The sequence below is a fragment of the Sphaerodactylus townsendi genome, linkage group LG11, assembly GCF_021028975.2.
Source record: "Sphaerodactylus townsendi isolate TG3544 linkage group LG11, MPM_Stown_v2.3, whole genome shotgun sequence".
Lineage (NCBI taxonomy): Eukaryota > Metazoa > Chordata > Lepidosauria > Squamata > Sphaerodactylidae > Sphaerodactylus > Sphaerodactylus townsendi.
In genome coordinates, this window is record NC_059435.1 from 6,756,500 (window position 1) to 6,761,934 (window position 5,435).

Sequence of the window (5,435 nt, forward strand, 5' to 3'; positions counted from 1 at the left end):
CGCCAATTCGTGACTGATTTCAACCATTGAACCGAGGGTTGCCGACTTCCAGGTGGGGCCTGGAGATCTCCCTGAATGTTTGCTCATCTACAGAGATCAATTTCCCTTGGAGAAAATGGCTGCTTTGGAGGGTGGACTCCACATTTCTCAACCCAGCGTTGGCCATCCTAACTAAACCCCAGCATCTAAACTGCATCAAGGCAGAAATCCTGTGCCCACTTACATCCTAGGGTTGCCAACTCCTGGCTTGGAAACACCTGGAGACTTGAGGGTGGAACCTGGAAGAGCAGAGTTTAGGATGGCGAGAGGCCACGGTAGGGAATACCATGCAGTCTACCTTCCGAACCTCGTGTTTTATTGTATCACTTCTTAGCTATTGACAAGTATGGCTGTATCACGATTTATATATGAAATGATGTGTATTTAATAGGTAATTTATTCAACAGGTGCAGCATGCTACATCGTATATAATAGCCCATGCCTTTTCCCGCTATCTAGTTCAGAATCCTACAACTTGTTAAAACAAAAATTGTTGGAAAGCGAATGGATTAATTTATTTAGGGCTGCTATGAAAACTTGTTCACCCTTACATCTTTCAATACCCCTATATCAAAACAGGATGGCTCCCTATTTGTATTTTTTGACGAATCCAATGCAGAGAAGAGCCCTCACACTTTGCTCCTCGTCTTCAAATGTTTTCCCCTCGGCTTTGTTACAGCATGGTAGATTTAACAACTCCTGGAAACATGAGCGAAAGGGTATGCTCTTGTGGTGAACAACAAATTGAAACATTGGCACATCAACTGCTTTGCTGCCCTAAATCTGCTAATATCAGATCAAAATATTCCAATATTCTTTCTAGGATACCTAGTGAAATGGGAGAATCAGGTAGACTTCCTTTCCTTCTGGACAATTCTGACAATGAAACTGGTGAATTGGTAGCACAATTTTTACTGGAGGTGATGCACAATCAATAATTTATATTCTATCTTAAACCTTTGTATTTGTATACCTTTTATCTCAGGTTTTTTATTGTGTTATGATTATTGTTATGCCAAATAAAGGATGATGATGATGATGATGATGATGATGATTATAGCCCATGCACAATTAAGTGTTTTTCAGGTTACTCACCTTCCAAACCAGCCATTTCTCTAGAAATTGTATAAACTTTAAAACATATAGCAAATAATGTAATCTGGAGATCAGTTGCAATTATGGGAGATCTCCAGCTTCCATCTGGGGTGGACAACCCTACTTACATGGGAACAAGACCCACTGAAGGCAGGGGAGGTGCTTCTGAGTGACCACAATATTGCTACCTGGCCCACCCAGGGCCTGTCACTCCTAATCCCATAGAATAGGGCTGGCAGGAAGGTCTGATGTAGAAAATCATATGAAAGATAAGTAGGTCCACAGCTTGCAAGGGCCTGAATAGAAGATGCTAGAGACTCTTCAAGCTCCACAATGGAAGAAAGGCAGAGCATAAAAGCAACCTATCATTATTTGGATGGGGGCAAGGTAGTAAGATTCAAGAATTAAAAACGCCCCCTTTCCACTGAACTAAATTCCAGTGTTTACATGGAGGTTTTAAAGGCATCATCTGTCCATGTGAAATTGGCACCACCTGTTCTGTCTGGGTTTTCAAGAAAGCGAGGTAGCACTACAACAAAGAACACCACAATGGAAAACAGCCAAGAGAGGTGTTAACTTGCACACCTCTGGGGGTTGAAAGTGTACTATGTATTCTTATCAACAGCTGCATCAAAGGAGTGTTGCTATTGCTGAAAATATGCATTCCTTACAGAAACCCTTGACAAGTAGGCTAGGACAGGCCCAAGGGTCATAATCAAATGCTTCAAAGGCTGGTGTGGAGCGTTCAGTTGTTAAGGCATTCAGCGCCTCATCAATCATGTGGTTGGATTCTCTGCATAATCGGTCAGATGACCACTTCATATTTACAACAACTCAAAAGAAAGTTCTAACCTGATGGAAGCAGGATATAGGCATATTCTCATATAACAATCTAGAAATGTGCAAAAGGGTGTGTTCATGTGATGCAAATCAATTAGAAACATTAACTCACCAATTGTTCCGTTGTCCTAAATCAGCAAGTATTAGAGTCAAATACTCTAGGTTGCTTTCTATGATACCTAGCGAGCTGGATGAACTAAGCAGACTAGTGTCCTTATTAAATAATTCTGATGCTACATTCTGTAAAATGGCTGCGAACTTTCTGCTGGAAATATCCCATAAGCAACAGTATGTATGAATCAACTTCATTTGTTATATGTTGCAAGCTTGTATTTTGATGCGATTTAGATGTGATTTTATACTGTTTATGCCAAATAAAGGCTAAATGAATGAATATTCTCATTCCAGATGTTTACTTATCTGGCTCTCACTTTTATGCCTTAATTGAGTATCTTCTCTACCTAGAGACAGTACCAAATGAGACTAGTTTTCCCCATCATTGATGCCATTTCCACATAGTTGATTTGCTTTGAGTTCGATGCTGTTGGGTTTAATATCCTGGGCTCTAGGCTTCCTTACAGCAAAGCTTGGTTGGCTGCTAAAGTCTGCATATTCCTTGTCCCACATACAATGCAGACATTTTCCCTACCGTATTCCACATGGCAGCCATTCTCCCCCCCCTCCCCCCCCACACACACAGAGGGCTTTTTTGAGTTTTTGTTCTTTTAAATCAGAAAATGGCATACTAATTACTCTTTATGTCTGCTACTGTTTTTAAAATAAACTATTTGCAAACAGAACATGCCTTCTACATGCATATGTTTCCTCCATGAATGATCTAATACATGAAAGAAAGAAAGAAAGAAAGAAAGAAAGAAAGAAAGAAAGAAAGAAAAGAAAGAAAGAAAGAAAGAAAGAAAGAGTTTGGATTTATATCCCCCTTTCTCTCCTGCAGGAGACTCAAAGGGGCTTACAATCTCCTTGCCCTTCCCCCCTCACAACAAACACCCTGTGAGGTGGGTGGGGCTGAGAGAGCTCCGAGAAGCTGTGACTAGCCCAAGGTCACCCAGCTGGCATGTGTGGGAGTGTACAAGCTAATCTGAATTCCCCAGATAAGCCTCCACAGCTCAGGCGGCAGAGCTGGGAATCAAACCCGGTTCCTCCAGATTAGATACATGAGCTCTTAACCTCCTACGCCAAGCTACTGCCAAGAAAGCAAAGCCAAAGCTTGGGATATCCTATCTTCAGTTTTTTTCAACCATATTGCAATTATGCTTAGGTTTGTTGTTAAAAGTTTTTTTTAACTTGATGTTGAAAAGCAATTACATAAGATTGTCGGAATCATGAGAATCATAAGCTATTTTTAAACCCTTCAGCACTTTATCTTGAGTTTGGCCACTTGGTGGCAGGCGTTTAAAGGTACCTTTTCCCCTTCAGTCATGTTTGACCCTGGGGTACCACTGCAAACAGTGATTTCATAGGCAAGCCGTTTTTGTGGGGTAGTTTGCCATTGCTTTCCCCGGCTATTCTTTACCCGCTAGCTATGTGCTAGGTACTCATTTACTGACCAGAACGGATGGATGGCTGAGTTGACCAAGAGCCAGCTGCCAGGATATCTGACCCACAGGGGGCTCGAACTCCTGACCATGTGAGTGGCAGTGCAAACACTTAACCACTACGCCATGCAGCTCCTTGGCAAGCGTCTACCCATATTCATTTCTTTTGGAACACTTTTCTTGTGTAGAAACCAGTTAAACCTGTGTAAATTTACCATATTATTCCATCTTGCTTTACTGATAACCCTTAACTACACAAATGCTCCTCTGCCTCCCCCCCCAAACAATTGGCTACTCAACTGCTGCTCCCCTATATAAGACCCAAACTACATAGATGAGTAATACTTTCTAAAAATGAAATGGAACACATTTCAAATACCTAAGGGATCTCTGTATTATTTCACAGAACTGATTTACCTTGTTTATACTCACACCTTAGCAACAGAACTACTCTAAATAAATTCATCTAATTGACCATTCCCTAGCAAAGGCAGAGGGAGAATATGCATTGACTTTTAGCATACAGCTGATTTCATTAGTGCAGACAGATGGACAAAAGGAAATATTTCCTTGAACAATGAGTAATTAAAATGAAATGTGGAATTCACTACCAATGTAGCGATAGCCACAGGTACAGACGGCTTCAAAGATTGATGGAGAAGGCCATCCGTGGCTACTAGCTATGGTAATTAAGGGAACCTCCATGTTCAGAGGCAGTCAGCCTCTACATACAAATGCCAAGAGGAAACTTCAGAGGAAAGTGCAGAGAAGGGCAATGAGGATGATTGAGGGACTGGAGCACCTTCCTTATGAGGAGAGGCTGCAGCGTTTGGGACTCTTTAGTTTGGAGAGGAGACGTCTGAGGGGGGATATGATTGAAATCTATCAAATTATGCATGGGGTAGAAAATGTTGACAGAGAGAAATTTTTCTCTCTTTCTCACAATACTAGAACCTGGGGGCATACACTGAAAATGCTGGGGGGAAGAATTAGGACTAATAAAAGGAAACACTTCTTCACACAACGTGTGATTGGTGTTTGGAATATGCTGCCACAGGAGGTGGTGATGGCCACTAACCTAGATAGCTTTAAATGGGGCTTGGACAGATTTATGGAGGAGAAGTCGATTCATGGCTACCAATCTTGATCCTCTTTGATCTGAGATTGCAAATGCCTTAACAGTCCAGGTGCTCGGGAGCAACAGCCGCAGAAGGCCATTGCTTTCACATCCTGCACGTGAGCTCCCAAAGGCACCTGGTGGGCCACTACGAGTAGCAGAGAGCTGGACTAGATGGACTCTGGTCTGATCCAGCTGGCTTGTTCTTAAGTTCTTAAAGTCTCAGCCCAAGGACATAGGTAAGGGTTTTTTCCCCCGGGTTCAACCTCCCCATTACATTTCCGAAGCTTGTGGGTTTTTTGTATTTTTTAGTGTTTTTTCCAGTTTTGGCCTGTAGGGGGCACAGCTTTTAAGCTAACAGCACCAGAACTTCAGAGATTTTTTGAGAGACTCTCCTGATGATACTCAGATTTTGGACTGGGGTCCATTTCCCCTAGCTACGCCTCTGCCCAGAGAGGAGGACAGAAGGGACTGCCGGATGGGAGCCCAGCCGGTGGGGGGAGAGCAGGGGAGTCTGCCGTCCCTGCTTTTATAAGCACTGAGGCCAGGGGCAGGGCTTGGGGAGGCGGGGCCATGCCCCCAGGGCACCCATTCCATAAAAAATCTATACCTCTTTCACTGCCTCGGCCTCTATGCTCTGTTGTTGGACCACCAGAGGAACTGGTTGGCCCCTTTGTGAGACAGGATGTTGGACTGGATGGACAGCCAGTCTGATCCAGCAGGACTCTTCTTATGCTCTTAACTATATATTCAGGATTCATAATAATTTGGGCAGTTTACAAAAACGA